The 19161-nt window shown below is 44.2% G+C and overlaps 1 long non-coding RNA gene across 3 annotated transcripts in view; it reads left to right on the top strand.

The window, feature by feature from the left end:
• LOC140613154 (uncharacterized) overlaps nt 1-19161 on the top strand; it is a 172107-nt gene that overhangs the window by 78996 nt on the left and 73950 nt on the right. For all 3 annotated transcript variants that reach the window (XR_012014310.1, XR_012014309.1, XR_012014311.1), the window contains 3 exons: nt 16118-16830; nt 16977-17340; nt 18622-18749. This is a non-coding gene — a long non-coding RNA (uncharacterized lncRNA). The remainder of the gene's footprint in view (nt 1-16117; nt 16831-16976; nt 17341-18621; nt 18750-19161) is intronic.

Below are 19161 nucleotides of genomic sequence, written 5' to 3'. Positions count from 1 at the left end.
TGCCGGTTGCAGTTGGTTTTCCATTGCTTGCATCTAGAGATCTTGACTAATATAGAATAACATCAAGTTTTTTAAAAGGTGGGTAAGGGACTTACCCCTAAAAGTGTAAAACTTAAAAAATGAGCAAGCAAGTTCATTTAACTAGAATAAGAGTCCATATAGGAGAGTAATGAGAAAACCATATGATCATCTCAATAGATGTTGAAATGCACTGGACAGATTCCAACACCATATGTGATGTTTTTAAATAAAAGATTTAAGTAGAAATGGATGGCTACTTCCTTATCATAATCAGGAACATCTATTTTAAACATCATACTTAGTGATGAAATAGTAAAGGCATTCTAATTAAAATTAGCTGCAAAACTGGGTAGGTAGGCAAAGAGGTAGGTAGACCAATAATTTATAGATTTGATACTTGCGTGAATTCCAGAAACAATTATATTTCTTCATTTGTTCTTGGAACTTGACCAAATGGTTCTAAAGTCCCAAAAGCAGATGAGAACTGCTGAAAGATAGTAAGGTAGATTTGAGTACAACAATAATGCAAGTGGTATATTTCCAGTGTAAAAATCGATGAATCAGTGGAATTGTTCAATAAATGTAGTTTATGAAATTGATGACTTGCAAGGAAATGAAATGAATTTTTATTTATTAAAAATTTAACATTTAATATGTAGCCGATCTTGGCTACAAAGTTTTTAAAATTAAAAGCAATACGAAAAAGAAAAAAGAAGAAAAAGTAGAAGGATATTACTCAGGAAATGATCAGTAGGTTACCTGGACTATACATAACACATCTCAGGAAAACGTAAAGATAAGCATCAACGGGGAGCGGGGGTAGTTACAAAATATCTGATGCTTAATATTCTTCATGTTAACCTTTTTTTTCCAATTCAATAAGGAAAATACTTATTTACTAACAGAATCCTAACAAAAGGAGATAGTTTGATCATTCTCAGGGCAAGAAATAAGTTGCAAATGGTCTCCACAGGAAACAGGCACTCCTGCAAACTGCTAATGGGAAAGCAAACTGTTTAAACCTTTCTGGAAAGCAATTAGATCATAAGTGTCAAGAGCCTTAAAGAGCCTTAAAGAGTTCAGACTTTCTGACCCAGTGATTCTGCTCTAGAATACATCCTGAGGATACAGGCAGAGGTATAAACACACCAGTACAAGATGGTTCAGAGCAGCTTTGTGTAAAACAATAAAAATTGGCCCAACTGAATAAGTAAATTCAAATATAACCATTTTAACTTAAAAAAAACCCACAAAGGTATTTTCCAACAATTTTTGAAAATTTTCAGTGTTTGAACATTATAAAGAATGTTATTTGTTAAATGTAGGTGTTGTAGTTATGGATAATTTTTATTACTGATAAAAGTTTTTTTTTTTAATTTGTCTGATTTTTTTTATTCAAGAAAGATCCGTAAGATAAATGAAAGGCAAAACTGTAGTTAGTCATTTTATATTGTCTCCTACTAACATAACAACCTAAAAGTGTCAGGATTTTTTATTTCTTTAATCAAATTATACATTGAATGTACATAAACATGTGAGTTTTTATTGCATACATTTTTACTTTTAATAAATGGAATTTATTAAACATACAGATAGTTGTACTTTTATGTATTTTATTTAAAGTTCACCTCAAATTGAAAAGGTTTTTTCAGAGTCATAGTTTGAAATAGGACTACCAAATTTAGTTGGACATGATTTGTTTCTGTGGATTCCCCGGTCACCTTAACTCCAGTAGAGGTTGAGGGGAATCTTCTTCCTCTGGTCTCTTAGGCTTAGACAACATCTAGGGGGACAAATTAAAGGTTTGTAACTTTGAGATCAGGTGCTGTTCTTATGCATTTAAGTCTCTCTCTTATGTGTTTTAACTCTCTCAACACCTGGCATCCTATTGGACATTCATTCCATCAGTATGTATAGGTGTATAGCTAAGCAAATACTTTGGCCTTTCTAAGCCTGTTTCATCATCTGTAAGATGAGGATTATGTGATACCATCAAGATAAAAGCCCTAAAAGGGTGTCCACACACAGTAACCACTATGGTCATTAGCTTTGCTGACTTGCACTGGCATCCCTGGCTGACTGCAGACCCACATTGCAGGTCACACAAGTAGAGGGGCATGGTGCCAACTCTGTGGTTGGGCCCACTTCCCAGATGGTCTCCTCCCTCTGCCTGGGCTGTGTTTTACTTCAGAAGAGCATTACCTGGACATGCCCAGGGCACAGGCATCCATCCAAGTGGTTCTAATGGTGTGCTACATGGTTAGAAATATATTCTTTGTAGGCCTTATGAATCATTTACTGATAGCAAGAGTCGGTAAGGGATTCCCACGCCTGATGCAGAGGTATTGTCTATCATTCAAACACCAGGCCAGTGGATGTGAAGACCTTGCATACCCTGGCTGCCATTGCCAGTCTCGCTTCATGGTGGCCTAAAGTTAAGAAGGCGCTGTATTAAACTGATGGTATACTGCTATCCGAGCCAGGCATACTGCCTACGGCCCTTTTCTGCATGTGGCCTGGCGTTGGGCTTTGATGGAGTGGTAGCTGGTGGACAAAGGAAGGACTTCATTGTCCTCTGGCTCATTGTTTTTTTTGTTTTTTTTTTTTTTTTTTTTAAGAATTTGCTAACAATGCTACCTCATATTCCAGGAACAAAGTACCTATATAAAGCTAATCTTTAGGCAGGTACCATTGCCCACGTTGTGTTTGTTTTTCCTAGAAGTCCCTTATTAAGACCTCAAATTGAGGCACTGTTTTCAGTTGGAGATAAAACCATTTCCTCTTTTAAATACAAATACCCAAGGGGTGGTCAAATGATATCCTATACTCTATCCACTGTTTCTACCTTTCCAAGGATTTCTGAGAGCAGGCTTACTGGGGTGAGCAGTGCTGGCCTCTGGACAAAAGGAAATGGTGAGGACGCAGCCCACTACTGAGGAGGGAGGCCAGGAGGTGGCTTAAGACCTTGCTTTTGACATGGATGGAACTGGAGGGTATTATGCTGAGTGAAATAAGTCAATCGGAGAAGGACAAACATTATATGGTCTCATTCATTTGGGGAATATAAATAATAGTGAAAGGGAATAGAGGGGAAGGGAGAAGAAATGGGTAGGAAATATCAGAAAGGGAGACAGAACATGAAGACTCCTAACTCTGGGAAACGAACTAGGGGTGGTGGAAGGGGAAGAGGGCAGGGGGTGGGGGTGACTGGGTGACGGGCACTGAGGGGGGCACTTGACGGGATGAGCACTGGGTGTTATTCTATATGTTGGCAAATTAAACACCAATAAAAAATAAATTTATTATTAAAAAAAAAAACCTTGCTCTCATCCCTGACGGCTGCCCCAGGCTGCTTTAGGCAGCACAGGACCCTGAGTGCAGGTCCTGCCTCCATCCCTCTCTGGGGCCTCCATCCCTCTCATCTCTGTCCCTGTGTGACCCATACAAGGCCCTAGGGACCTTTGTATGTGTTCAAAACTTCCTTAAATGTTATTCTTCCCAGTTAAAGATGGATTTTTCTTGTTTTCTTCATAACAACGGATGCTTGCATGTTTTGGTACCTGCCTAGGCTAGAGTTAAGCAAAAATAAAAGTTTCTCTGAGGTTTTAAGCATGTCTGTGTCAGAGGCAAAGTGGGGAAGTATTCTGAGAGTTCCAAATTTTTGCCAAGCCCGAGTGATACATGGAATATTGTAGCAACCTCGCACTTTGTATTTTCTCTACAATGTGTTTAGCCTTTTCCAAATTTACCTTTCTTGGTAATCGCCTCATGGTCTGCCCATCTCCTGCCACACCTGAAGCTGGGAAAGGGGAGTGATGTCCGGTTGAGGAGGCTGCCTATCAACCAAGGACAGAGAATGCTAAGTTGTCTCAGAAAAGGTCATTGCAATAGGTGCTTTTTGTAGATACCTGGTTCGAACTTTCTCATGTCCTATCAGTGCCTTGATACCAGCACAATTGGGGGCTTTTAAATATACCCAGTGGACAGGTAACTTATTCCCCTTTTCAAACTAGGAAACTCTTGGCTGCCCGCAGTAAACTGAATACTCCTCTCTTGGAAATCTCAGAATAGGTCTGTGTGATATCAAACACCTATGCTGGGAAAAACAGGAGCAAACAAAGCCATAAGGGACTGCCTTTGAAATGGAGCCTGGGAAACCTTCAACCACATTGAGTGTTTGTTTGCTTTCCTTGTTTCCCTAGAACCTTGCTCACCTGGAGGCAACAGCCCGTACTTTGTCATTTGTTGGGATGAGGAGGGGCAAGGGAAAGGAGGCACTTTGGCTGGCTTGTCAGAGCATCCCCAGCGGGAAACTATTTAAAGAGTTCCTATCTTAAGTAACCCTCAACCAGTTGTTCCTTTCACTTGGGGATATGCCAAGGGCTGTGGCTGACTCAGCTTGGGCCCAATTCTGCTGTCATTACCTAAACCCAAAGTTCCTGGTTCCCTGGCTTTGGTGGAGAGTTTGCTGGCATAGAGAAGTTAGGGACAGTACCCGGACGGGGACCAGCTTTGCATTAGGTGTGTTTGAGGCTTTTATTTTCCTTTGTGAGGTCTAATTTCTGGTACCAAAGGGATTAAGGAAACCAGGAGCAGCCTAGTTGAGGACATATTAAGTCCCTGTGCTTCAAGCAGGAAGGTGGGAGAGGGGACACTGGCTTTCCTTCCTTGACAATGGAAGAAGAGTCAGGTCTTTGGAATCTTTCAGATGAGAGCAGATGTACCCCATTTACTTTAGTTAGGAGCTGCTTCTTATAAGGATGCAAAGGGAAGGGGCCATTCTTTACCAGACTGAAATATTATAATAAGACAAAACACAGACCTTGCTGCCTGGTTTTCCCTGAGCTGAAGGCCCATGGTTTTCTTTACTCCAGGGCTCTGCCATTGTGCTCCTGTGTTGTCTCCTTGTCTGTACAGTCATCAAGTTAACTGTGCAGCTTGAGTTTAAACTCCCCAAGGAATGATGTAGTTAGTCACTGTCTTGTACAGAGGGCCCATACCAGAGCTTTTCCCCCAGTCTGCCAATCGGCTGACTACTGTCTGGATGGCTACCTTTGTCCCTGATGCCCATCCTTGGCCTCCAGGTATAACCAGCTGGTGGGACCACATGGATGATGCATTTTGATTTGTGCATGAAGGACTGCCATAGCTGATGGCCTCGGATGAGGTTCATGTGGTAGGTACTTGGCATCATGTTTTGCTCACTTCTGGAGAAGGATGTATGATTGCTAAATACTCTAAATAATTTGAGGAACCAAAAATTTGACTTGGATTCTGCTCTAAGGGGAACTCAAAAGTAAGATGAGGAACAGTTTTCTAATTCCCGGAAGGGACTCTGAGCAGCTTTGACATATGGGAAACCCACCACAGAGCTAAGCTTCAGCACCCCCAAGGATGTCAGCATCTCAATGGTGAGTGTGGCTCCTGTGAAGAATCAGAGAGAATGAAAGAGGGGACACTGGAAGGGCTAAAGCAGGAGAAGGAGTATCCTGGGTGAGAATTGAAGATAACTGATTATAAGAATGCATGAAAACCATCTGATGACTCTAAGACTTGGTTGTGGGGCCTTTTGGAAAAGTCTGGAGCCCTAAACTGGCACGTGCAAGAGGATCCACTAAAACATGCTCTATGATAAGGAAAATGACAAGAAAAAGTCCTAAGGAAAGGAGTAGGGGAAGATAGAAAAATAAATTAGGGAATACTTGAACACCAACTTTGTAATAATGTAGCAATCAGGAGGCAATTCTGAGGTTTCACTCACTTGAGAATTTAGAAAGATATCCAGAATAACAGCCAACCCAAGAGCAATTACTACCTTCTTAGGGTAGTTAAGAGATTGAAGTGGTGAAGTGGCCATATTCATGTCATGCCAGATGGGGAGCCAACAAAAGTGGAGTTACAAGGAAAGTGCCATCAAGTGATGATTTGAGGTAAAAATGGTGAAAGCTTCAGAGCTGGAATTGGCAGAAAACTCAGGGTGTAAGTTTGTGTCTTGTGAAGCAAACCAAACGGCTAGCCCAGGTGAAGCAATATCCAATACTTGAGCTGCTGGCTAGCAATTGCGCACGCTAGACAATCCCATCCTGATTATGATGCTCAGTCCAACCCACCAGGTCTTGTGTCTACCTATAAAAATACCTGCAAGTGTTCCTTTACTTGAGACCTTATGAAGATGAAAGATTTGTTGAAATGGAAATGGATTATTTTAATGTACAAATCAATGCAAATTAATATGTAATAAATTCATCACTGATCAAAAAGAAGTGGCTCTGCTGTGAACTCACAGTTCTTCTTCATTTAGGGGCTGTGAGGAACTCCTAGGCCGGGAATGATCTAGTGTTGTACTGTGTTCCATCAAGTTCTGCTGATTTCCCTCCACATGGAAAGCACATGGTGCTTCCCTTAGCTGGTAGATCTTCCCTCACGATCTCATTTTATTGAATCAGAGCTTTTCCTCAGAGTTCTTGCTGACAAAGTTGTTCAAAGTTAATTTTAAGGTTAGTACTTATCAGGAGTTGCTAATAATTTTTGCTTTCTCTCAGTCCCGTCTGGAAATATTGATGACCTACTCTAATTGGATTGGCATTCTCTCCTATTTCTTCCCTAGCTCATCTTCTTTCTGTGTGGTTCTAAATTGTCTCTAAGATTCCCTGCCCTTGGTGGCCATGGAAGGAGCTGAACTCTGGATTTAACTTGGATGAAGATTAGGTCAGAGCATCCATCCCTGATATTAAACAGAAATATGAACTTGATGCCCTTTTCTGTGTAATGGTGACAGGAATCCCCTCCATAGCTGCAACTCAGGAATTGTTTCTCTTTAGCCATTTTATGCCTCCTATAGTGAAGACTGCCACCCCACTGACCAAAGATTATGTGTAGTTGTTGAAAAGCACCATGCCTCTCATTGTAAGAACTCCTGCTACCCACACTATGACTCCAACCATCATCACCACTACCTTATCCTTATGAATATCACAGTTTTCAAGATGCCTTCACAATCTCTGCCTTATTTGCACAAGTCCCATGACCTATTCAGAGTACCTGTTATTTCTCTGATTTTTTTTCAAATGAGGATCCTGCATCTTGGCAAGGTTACATATCCCAGGGTGAACTCTTGGCCCAAGAGCACATGGCTAGTAAGGGGCCGAGCTGGGGAAAACCAGATGCTGAAGACATTCTTAATGCTCAGGGTCCCTCCTGAATTCAACCTCTCCCCCCATCATTTGTCCAACTCCATAGGGTGCTGCTCTCTGAGAGCTGGGAATGAGGAAGTCCAGAAAGGCTCTGACACAAGTTAATTTGCATATGGTGCTGTTAAATGCTGATAAGTTTCAAAATGTCACCCCTCTCAGGGTCATTGCATTTCAATGAGCCTCATTCAGTTATGTGATATGAAGGAATGCTTTCCTAAATATAAAATTGCAAGCACTGATGAGAAGTTAGGGAGCGATTGGTGGGAAATGGGAACATTCTGACACCTCTTAAATCACTTTATGTCCAGGATCCCATTTGATGAACTCCCTATTCCTTGTGGGGCCACCCTGTCTCCGAGATGTTGATTTACACACCTGCCAGGAGCTTGAACGCAGGGGCTTCATTTCCATTCATTCATAGCAGGGTGTGTGTTGTGGTTTGACCTCACATTTGTTCACCTCTTCTCTTGCACTTTCCCAGTCCAGTTTTGCTTCTTTCAGTACTACCAGGTCTCTGACTGCAAAAAGCAACAGCCTAGCAATCCAAGCCTTGGACTGGTGGCAAGCAGCAAGGGTTAACTAGTTTTGCACAAAGCAAGCCTGGCTCAGCCCTGTGAATCTCTTTTTCACATTTGCTGCTTATTCATGACCCAAGCCCATCTGCTGCACGAGTAACCATCAGCCGCTCCTGTTTCAGATGTCAGCCACCCCAGCTGTTTCTCTCTCTCTGTAAACACGAAAGGAGGACGCAATTACCACAGTATTAATATTCTGGCTTAATTATTTCTATGCAGTGAAATGAAGACTGATGAAGTCCCCTCTGGGCCTACCATCACCTCAGCCCCACACAATGCACACACATAAAGCACAGTCCAGATTATAACCTTCCAGGAAGACCCAGGTGAACCTTGGAGGTTGTGCTATGACCTGAGCCACCTGGAAATGCCAAGGTAAACATGGTGTGTGCAGGAAAATGGACAATTCACTTGGGTCCCACAGGGCTTTGAGAAGGGAGTTTACACCGAAATTAAGAAAGGAGGTTTGAAGAGGCCCCATGTAACTCAACCTGACTCTTGGATTGTTTTGATAGAGACTCTAAAAGTCATAATAATTTCTTCTATCAGCGTCCTTTAAGTAAATGTCAAACATAAGCTATCCTTGAGAACAGAATTTCCCTCTTTGGTTTTTCTCTCTCATCTCGAGGCAGCAGGAACTGGCATGATTTGACTCATCAAGAAATGTTCTTTCAATTATTTCATAAACTTGTATTAAGCATCAGAACATCTTCCTGCAGCCATAAGCATGCCCCAAAGCACCTTGCATAAGGGGCTACAAGGTACGAGACTCCATACAGAACATTTCCTGCCCCCCAGTTGTCATGCTGGCTGATGCTGGGATAAGCACTTAAAAAAAAAAAAAACGGATGAGATAGAACCAGTCTTCTGGCTTGAGTTCTTGGCTCTACCGCTTACCATGATCTTTGAGCAAGGCCCATTACCTGCCTGTGCCTTCACTCATTTATAAAATGAAGACAGGATTGTTGAGAAGATTAAAAGAGTTAATAGGTGTAAAGTGTTTAAAAGAGGCCCTTGGCACACACTCAGCAAAATATAAACGTAGGCAGCCCGGGTAGCTCAGCAGTTTAGCACCACCTTCGGCCCAGGGCCTGATCCTGGAGACCCGGGATCGAGTCCCACATCGGGCTCCCTGCATGGAGCCTGCTTCTCCCTCTGCCTGTGTCTCTGCCTCCCTCTTTCTCTCTCCCTCTCTCTCTCTCTGTCTCTCATGAATAAATAAATAAAATCTTAAGAAAAAATAAATGTTATTATTGTGTCTTACTTGTCTTAAAGGGCTCTCAGGTGATAATGTTAGGGGTGGAGTACTGGAGAAGGTCTCATGGAAGAGGCCCATGGAAGTCAAACCTTAGACAAGAGACCTCAATAGTTGGAGAAAAACTGGAGACCAAAGGAACAGCAAGTACAAACGAAGCAATAAAGCAACAAATAAAAGTTCTTGGCATGTTTAAAGTTAAGTCCTCCAGGGGATAAGAGATCAGGGTATGTGGTGGCAGAAAAGGGCAACAGAGTGAGCAGGGGAGTTAAGTTTGGGATAGATGAGAAAAAACCCTAGACCAAGGAATTAGGACATGTCCTCATACAGAATAGGAAGCCTTGGTAAGTTTCTAAGTGAGAAACTTCCTTTAAAAGGAGTCTAAGAGCAGACAGTTTGGAGAATGGAAGTGGCTAGCATGGGGAGACTGCTGACGGGTAAGGCAAGGCTCTGACCCAGGACAGTAGGGTGCCAACATGTGGATAGAGGGAGTGACCTGAGGGCTGTGTGGATAAGTGAGAAGTTCAAAGTGAAGACCACATTGGGGCTCAGGTTCTAGATGTTTGGATGGAGGGAGACCCCCTTTGCTGGCATAGAGAACACAGAAACGTGTGGAGGAGCATCCCTGAGGGATGGAGGTTGACTTGATTCTTGGTCCCTCTGTGATGTTCCTGAGGTACTCGACAACAGGGAGCAGGAGCCATGCCCTCCAGGTAGCATTTCCTTCCTCTGTACTTGAACAAGTTACTTCCCCCTCCAGCAACAGGTACAAGCTCTGAAATTCCACCCACCTTGCACTCAAGCCAGCCAAGCACTGCCTCACAGAGGGAGGGGATTCTAATGGGCTGGAGTTTTGGGTGGGTGTGGAGTTTTGTTCAGCTTATTCTAACTTGCTGTAAGAGTTCTGCATTTTATAATGGAGAGTTTTATTTTATGAAGCCGCTTTTTTGGGGGGGGACGTGCATAGACATGGAATGTGTCCATGCCTGTGTGTGCGTGCACATCAGTGTGCCTGTACATGACATACGTGTCCATGGTTCTGAACATGTCTGTATGTGCATATGTGTGCATGTGTGTGTTGGAGGAGGAGGTGAATCCAACAAGAAGAGTCAGATTTGCATGATAAAATTTCAGGTGCTTCTAAATGCTGTCCTCAAAACCCTCTTACCCATCCTGCTCCTCTGAAATTCCTTTAATGGAGGCCTGATCCTTGCCTTTTGTTCGGCTTAACGATACACACCACAGTGGGTAAAGTTAATGGGTAAATGCCCTCTCCCCCAACTTGATAGCTCTGTTGCCCTTGGATATAACCCAGCTTTCTCACTTATAAACACTGATAATTGCAAGGACGGTAAGGAATATTATAAGCATTAAATAAAACAAGACAGCAAAGCCCTTTATCTGCTGAGTACAAAGTAAACATGAGTTATTGCTGTGGAAGGACACGGACATGCTGACACTGCTCATGGTCAGGGTGGGGTTAGACGTGGTCCTGTGACCCGCTCGGTCAGCCATGGAATCCCAGTTCTGCCACTGTGTGACCTACACCTCCCTGTGCCTGAACTTCCTTCTGACTGTGCACCTCTTACATCGAGTTACTGTGCAGATGAATTGGTGTATGTAAGTTGGTGAGCATGGTGCCTGTGTACAATAGGCACTATAAATGTAGTGTCTAACGCTTCTGAAGAAGAAAGATAGAGACAAGAAAACAACTGCCCTGGTGAGTGCCAGAGGGCAGCACTGAGGAGTTAGGGGCCCACTGATAGAGGCTTTGGTCTTGAAAATGAGCTTTTCTGATGATCAAGCCCTGAGCCCTCAGCAGAACCACAGCTGTCCCTGGAACTGGCATGCAGTGATGGTGGGCTCATAGACTGTGGGTCCAGTGTCACTTCCAAACTGCAACTAGAAACAACTCTAACATACAGTGCCAGAACATTCTAGGTTGTCTCAACACGGTGACTTGGAGGGGATGGCAGTCGTTTAGATATATCAACCCCAATATCTTTATCACATTTCTAAACGGTCACCGTTTTCTGAAGAGGAAGAACAAGCTGGGAAAATGAGAATCCTACAGAACTAGCCCCTGGCCTAATAGTAACTACTTGCCTGGGAACAAGTGGGTGTCCCATTTTGAGAAGTCCCAATGCACATAAATCAAGTCTGCTAAGCTTGTAAAAATAGAGTGTAGTTTTCTGGAAAAAGAATGAAGAGAATCAATCATTTGCATTATCAAAGGATTCTTTGCTTCAGGGGGGAAAAAGAAAGAAAAGAAAAAAACATTAAAAACAATTTTTTTAAAGGGTTCCCCACATGGTCTCTTTAAGTGGCATCCTTTCTTGGTGAATTTCAACCCTGATTCAATTTGCAAATATTGGATTTATACTGCAGTGCATAAACCATATGTTCCTGAGGAGAGTTAAAAATGTGTAAAGTGAGGTACTCCTATAGGAATGATATTTAGGAGAAATTAAAACAAACCAGAGAAAAGGAGCTCTTTCCTTTATGAAGAAATTGAGTAATTTAAGTTAGAGTGTGTGTGCTTAAACATCAGCTGAAAAACAGCTGCTCCTCAGAGGAGGATGAGCCAAGAGTGAGGTTGGGAGGAAGTTGAGATGAGAGCTGTTTAGTTCTTTAATGCTCCTGTGTGTGGATAAAAGGGTGAGAAGGAGGGGATCTTCTTTGGCATAAGCAGCAGTTCCAAGCAGTTCTAGAAGTTTCTGCCTCACTGAATATGATCTTCCTGCATGGCGGCTAGAGTGGAGGACCAGCGCCAAACACATGGTGCAGTGATGTAGCAGGGCCAGCGGGTCAGGCACCTGTGAAGCCGCAGCCACAATACGTTCTTCAGAAGCTGCTTTTTGACTTAACTGAGCACAATTTTCCATCCCATATGTGCAAAGCATTTCATCCATTAGCGTCTCCCTGGCTCCTTTGGGCGTCTTTTTTTCCATTCAAAAAAAAAAAAAAATAGAAAACGAAAAAAGAAAAGAAAGACAGAAAGAAAGAAAACAAAAAACACACAAAAAATAAAAACTTCCCAAACTCCAACTCATCACACACAAATATTTTGCTTCTGAAATCCACTCCCATTTTCTCCTCAAAGGCTGACATATTTTAACCTGTAGAGGTTTAGCTGCCCCCATCTGCTTTTGATTATTGCGAGTTCTCTCTTTCCTGGGTCTGAACCCAATCACATTAAACAAGGTACTTTGCTAAGTGTTGTGAGGCGTAACAAGGGACCGTGAGCAGCTGTCTTAAAGGAGCTTACATTTTAATTTAATGTAATTTAATTTTAATTTAATTTCCATGTAACTGCCTGTCTGATTTCCTCAATTTCTACTGTGGAGTACCCCCTATGAAAAAAAAAGCTTTTAGAAACTTGCAAACTGACACTTTAATCCTGAGTAGTTGAGATGGGGAATATGTGTGTGTAGGCACACGCGCACACGCGTACATGCACAGACACTGAAAACAACTATCTCAGATTCTATATTGTGACTATATTTACTTTAAACAACATGACATCTTTTGGAATCTGGAATGAAAGGTCCTTTGACCTGATGACCACACGTAGCTGGATATGGCTGACCGTGGTGGTAAGGATGGTTTTGAAAGGAGAGATGTGGAGGCAAGAACAGGAGCACAGGACACTGTGGCAGCTGTGTAAGAGTGAAGAGACAATGGACCAAACAAGGCAATGATTGTGGAAAGGGAGTAGAGTCCAGATATATTCAGCAGTGGAGACAGCAGACTCAGCAGCTCCCAGGATTGGGGGGAGTAAGAAAAGCTTGGAGTCTCAGTTCATTCTCCGGCATCTGACCAGGTTATGAGGAAGATGGCACTGGTGTTTGCCGAGGTACAGAATTCACACACAGCAGGGTGGAAAAACTAAGCTGGGGGCAAACGAGGTCGAGATTACTGGGGGAATGCATTGACCCAGCTGGCAGTTGTCTATGGAGAGCCCTCGGAAGCTGAGGGGTCTTTGCTGGAAGACATAAGGGACAGTACAAGAAGAATGACAGATCAGAGAGGAGGGTAAAGTCATGTAAGGTAAAGACAGATGATTAAAAGGTGAACAGGGCAAGTAGTGTCGATGTCCAACAAGAAGAGGATTGGTACTTGTGCATCAGACTTCACAAAATAGCGGTTCTTCTCAGAGAGCGGCAGTGCTGCATCATGGGGGCGGGAGGAGGGAGGAGACAGCAGTAGGGAGTTTGGGAGTTGGCGGAAGGTTGAGAGGAAACCTCTGAGGCAGAAAAGGCAGTGAGTGAACCACACAGATCATCCCATTAGTCCTGGTGCTTGTTTTGCAACCACATGACCTTTGGTTACAAAAGGGATGAGAAAAGCCTGGGAGGTTGTGCAAGGCAAATCCATGGGCACTCCTAGGAAATGTACAGAGCAGCACGAGAGTCTCATCTCATTATCCTCCACAACACAACACACACGGTCTGGTTTGTGTGCCCCCCAAGAACTTCTCAGCATATAAAGGGAAGAATTTTAAGGATCAAGACACACTGTTGGATATATAAACACGATAATCCATAGAACATCAATGCATGTAGGAAGCTCCCTCACCAACCTTTCCTGTCTAGTGGGTAGCAGGTTGGTAAATGACTAATACCAGCATTTTCAGGTGACGGATGATGTAATCAACTGATTGAAAGTCTCTTAATTACAGTGTAGTAGGCATCAGTAGTTTAATTAGAAGTGGTCAGCAGAGAAGGCCAGAAGTCCAGGGCCTCCCCTGTGTGCAGGGATTTTCAGGGATATCGGTTCAACTTTCAGTTCCTCTAACTCAGTCCCTACAGTGTATCCCATCCTTGAATCTTCTACAATGTAGACTAACCAGCTCTAACATGTGACAGAATTTTGGAGCACTTCTGTATTTAACAACCTCTCTATGAACAGGCTGACATTTATACTCAGATTATGTGGTGAGTCCCTCGGTTAGCCGTCGTGGTACCTCACCACGGAGGCACTCATGTTCACTGACCGGTGCCATGTGGCACAGAACACGCGTGTTGGCTGGCTCATGGAAGGCGTGCACTTGCAAAAAGCTCGCTAGAGTTAGATGCAGCTCACAGCTACAGGCCAACACTTCAGACTCCCTCTGTAACCCCATATTCCCTTCCCATATCCCAATCAAGGTGACAGCTTCTGCTTGGTCTTCCTCCTAGCTAATACCATGCTCATGTAAGGCTCTTTCATCCACAACTGTGTGTACCCCTTCACCAATTTCTTCCCCTTCTGAAAAATATAGAAAAGCTCATTAAGAATACAGGCAACTTAGATGTTTCAGTTATGAATGTTGCCTCTTGATATCCTTGATTTGCTGAGCTGTGGAACCCTTGTCCACCTTGACTAGATGACACCGGGCTCCTTCTAGGTACAGGAGCTCTCATCCTAGTGGTGGAGAAAGTGGCCACTGGCCCTGCGCTGCCCTGGTTAATTTCTTAGGTCTGCAGCTTTCATCTTTGTGGGGCAAATTGCTTTGGGGGCAAATTGCTTAGCTTCTCTGTGCCTTGGTTTCCCCATATCTAAAATGGTAATAAAACTAGAACCTCTCCTATTGGGTTATTATGAAAATTAAATCAGTCAATACATGTTGTGTGGCCAGAACAGTGCCAAGCCCAAAACGTACTATAGTTGTGGAGTTGTAAGGATTGTGGCCTGCAGATGTCTGTGCTCTGACACGATGGAGTGGCCAATGGAGTAGCCCAGAGGAATCTGGAACCAGCCATCAGCTGGCCTCACTGATGGCTGCCTACAGAACAAAGAGTACTTTAGCCACAGGCTCCCAGGCAGCTCTCAGCAAGTGACACATATGCATGTGGGACTCAAAATTGCTCTCCAGTCTCCTTTTCCAGGGGACTGGACGGAGGTACAAAGAGAAGTCAAGTTGTTGTTTCCCCCAGATTACCTTTTATAGTAAGTACAGCATTTACTGATCCTTCAGGTCTTTACTTTTCTTTACTGTCTCCTGATCTACCCAACTTTCCAATGTCCAGGGAAGAAGAGAATTTTAAAGATATTCTAGAAATAAACAGGAGCTAGACGTGTAGCCAGAAAACACGGACATCCTTCATTTATGAAACTAGTTTCCTAATCCCTTGGACAACTGGCATTACCCATTCTTAGATGAACCTGCTAGTTCTCCATTCTGGGGACCATCAAGCCCAGCCCACCCAGGGGATTTTCGCAGGAAGCATAATGTGAGCTACCTCTCCAACAAAGCTTCAGGCTGCAGGTCCCAGGTGAAGCCGGACACCTGTCTCCCTGTAGATCTGGCCACAGAGGGCATCCGGTGGGAGAAACATCAGCAGCAAGCACTAGGGAGTGAAAGGAAATCTGCCTTTTTCTCTTACTATATGTCACAGGCCCTTCAGGTAAAGCGACATGACACCAGGGTCCAGATAACCTTCAAGACATTGCTAATAACAGAAAAGGAGTCGTGGATGAAAATCAAGTAATAGCATTGGCAACAGCAATAGCAGCTTGAATTTGCTGAGTGCTTCCTATGTGCCAGGCATTGTGCTTCGCGCTTTATATGCGTCATTTCATTTTATCCTCCCTAACCCCCTCCTAATGGGTACGATCTAGAGTTAGTGTGATGACTGCAAGGACAGGCTCCAGGGCACTGTCTCCACCCAAGTGCTATTGACATTTGAGGCTGGGTCATCCTGGGTTGTGGAGGCTGTCCTGTCACTGGAGGATGAGCACCCCTGTCTTCCTCAGTCCTATAATTACCCGTAGTACCCCTCCTTTACCCCAGCCACGACAACCAGGAATGTTTCCAGACATCAGGTATCCCCTGTGAAGCAAAATTCGCCCTAATTGAGACTCACGGCTCTAGAGTCCTAGGAAAGAGCGCAGGATTTCTGGCTGCAAGACCTACTATCCCTGCAGCTGTGTGCTAGTGTCTTCAGGGGCCAAAGGGCCAACCACACCATATTTGAGAAATTTTTAACTGAAATAAATGCCTCTTTCGTGCTTAGAACAGTGCCTGGCCCATAGGAAGTTCCAGTAAATGTTCACTATTCTAATGAAGTCTTACTTTTCTTGCTCAACAGATGAAGAAACCGAGACTCCGAGAAGTTAGAAAATGTGCCACCTTCCCAGCTGAGCTGTAGCTTAGCCGGGGTTCAAATCCAAGCCATCTGCCATCAGGGCCACATGCCCTCAACCCGTGTCTACTGAGGGAGAGCTCCGGAGCCTGCCAGGCTGTAAACTGTAGAGCTAGTAGTTGGAGGGGGGCTGCCTGGGGTCCTAGCAGGGCCAGAAGCCCTGGGGTCCAGTGGCTCCCCCCCCCGCGCCCGACAGCAGCAGGCAGCAGTGGCCCAAGCAGCTCAGTGGAGGTGGCCACAGCAGTCCCCTGGCGTTTGATGTTGTTTGTCGGCAGTCACAAGTGGTCGCTATCAAGGATTACTATTTGTGTATCCGTGAGTCACAGTATGCCAGATTCATAAGAGCCAGATGTCACAGCTGACCCAGACGAGGCCCTCAGACGGATCCCACGCGTTTTGTGTGTCAGGTCTATATCCATTCATAAAACAGCTCCTTCCCAAAATATAAGTCTTGAGAAAAAAAAAAATCTGAAGTTGGTTGTGCAATTCTACGACTAGCTGCGATTGTTTTTCCAAGACCCTCTCCCCGCGTCCCCCGCTGGTGCTTCTTCACACTTTTAATTCTGAGTTAATCCTAACACGGTTCAGAGCAGAAGAGGGGACATGGTACCAATCACTCAGCCGCGGAAAAAGAAACAGGAATTGAAAGTCACAAGTAGGTGAGCCTAGGAGAATAACATTATTTTTGCTGTTGTAAATATTAAAGCTGCAGAAATATCTCCTGGTCAGAATCAGGCAATTATGTCACTAACCTCCTCCCTGCCTTTTTTTTTTTTTCTTTTCTTTTTTTAAACTTTGGATATAGCCACTTTCTCAGAAGCACAGCTGAAAAATCCTTAAAAAAATGCGTGCACGCATACACGCCAGTCTCAGGAGTTCAAGGTGTCTGGAGTAAGGATTAGAGAGGTTCAAGTCGACTCCCCCTGTTAAAATTACAGCTGCACCAAAGATGGTACAGAGTATCAGCCCAGGGCTCAGGAAACTCGTCCGGTTCTCAGGAATGAGAAAATGCAGCTGTGCTGGATCAGATCGGAGGGTCAGGCTTCCCTCTCCTCGTCACCACTCTGTCCAGAAAGAAAAGTCCAGGAGATGCCCCACTGCCCCAGGGGCATCCAGGCAGCCGTGATGGGAACGTGTGTATCCGTCATTCCACAAGTGTTCAAAGGCAGGTATGCACTTTTAAGAAAACAAAATTAGCACCAAAAATAAACCCCGGGGTTTAGCATTTTCCATTTTTCGTTTTCACTTTTTGTTTTCCTCCAGGGGTTGAAATTTAATATCTCTTTTAGCAAACCAGAGCTGGCTCCCTCTTCCTCTGGCTCCTTGTCCCCAGTGAACTCAGTGCCTAGTCCACAGATATGTTCAGCTGATGAGGAAGCCTGTGCATTGTCACCAAGGCCTGTTGTCACCAAGGAAATGTGTTTGGGGGCAGGTGCTTTTAATCCAATCCCCACCACCCTCTCCTGCCCCCTCTGACCCCCACCATGCTGACCCTGCTAATCTTCAGGTTCAGCACTTGTCAGGTGCTGACAGTGAAAGAATCCCTTTACAAAATGCACCCACCCTGGGGTGTCCGTGCATGTGAGTGTGTGTGTGCGTGCGTGTGTGTCTAGCTCTCCTGCAAGGTTCCACATTTCCCACGGGTCCCACTAGTGTAGTCATCAGAGTGATGCAGCCTCATTCAGTAGCTGTTCGAAGAAACTTTGGCTGAGGCTAAGCTTGCCCCTCTTAGTAGGATGTCCTCCCTGACATTTCTCCCCTCCCCAAGAGGCACTCTTAGTGAGACAACACAAACATCATTCACCAGCTGCACCCCCACCCCTTAGCTTGATGACCTACGTTACTGGCTAGCACAGAGTCATTTTTTAGTTTAACTCACGTCCGGTTAGGCACAAAGATATTTTTTAAGGCTACTTTGTGGGGGGTAAGAACACATCAGGGGTCACTCCAAATCCATTCCAAATCAGAGTCTTGCAGGCCAACCCCGCAGAGAGCCAGAAGGAGGAAATGACTCACTCTCTGGGCCCATTGCTCTCTTGTAAGTCATTAAACTCTCTCCCAGCACAGAGAGCCAGGGGCCATCACTGAGGTTCAGCTGCTACTTGAAATCAAATCCTACTTCCAACAGCACCATTTCCCTCCACCTTCCAGAGGAAGGCCATGCCTTCATGATATGTCTCTGCACTGGGCCACTCTGGGGTTGGTTAAAAATTTGGCTGAAACAGCATTGCTATCCTATTACCTTCCTGTGATAACCCCTGGAATGTCAGTTGTTGAAATCAGGTAGGTCTAGTAAGGCTTTGGTAAATCACACGTTGTCCCCAACTTACAACTCTTTAGCTCTACTGTTTTCCAGCAAAATGGTAGATTAAGTCAGAAATGTACAAGCATGATACATTATCCCTCATTGGCCCAAATTTATGAAATTCATTTACTTATTTATCTCACAGTCCATCCATAGTCATTCAAAAATACTTAAGTGCCCAACCTGCTGGACGAAGGGAGGCCTAGGGGACAGACATGCAGAAGATGTACTTCTCCTCACTGATGGGCTGACTGGATGGTAGCAGAGAGACTGGTGAGTAAACCTATGTAATTATGTGGCACCATGATCTGGGTCTTAAGAAGCATGGCACAGTGACATCGTGTGGGTGGTCAGTGCCACCTGCAGGCATCAGGAAGGCTTCTGAGACTGGATGAGCAGGTATTTCCAGGCCTATAAGTGGGCAAAGGCACAGAGGCAGTCGGTGCTCTTTAGAGATTTCATGCTCCTGTCTTTGTTCTGCCTACAGTTCCTTACCCCAGCAGTAAGGAAATGTCTGGCACATGGGTTAGGCACCCACTATATTCCCATTGGGGAATTTATGAATAGATTAATGCTGATGAGTAATTAAAGAGAGGAAAGGTATAGAGGGAGGCAGTAAATCAAAGAAAGTTGAGGCAATTGCAGACAAGGATGAGCAGACCTACAGTATGCAGATGGCAGCTCC

This window comes from Canis lupus, chromosome 21 (assembly GCF_048164855.1).
Source record: "Canis lupus baileyi chromosome 21, mCanLup2.hap1, whole genome shotgun sequence".
NCBI classification, from domain to species: domain Eukaryota; kingdom Metazoa; phylum Chordata; class Mammalia; order Carnivora; family Canidae; genus Canis; species Canis lupus.
Note: the sequence above shows the minus strand (reverse complement) of the source record. Positions and strands in the feature narration are given on the sequence as shown.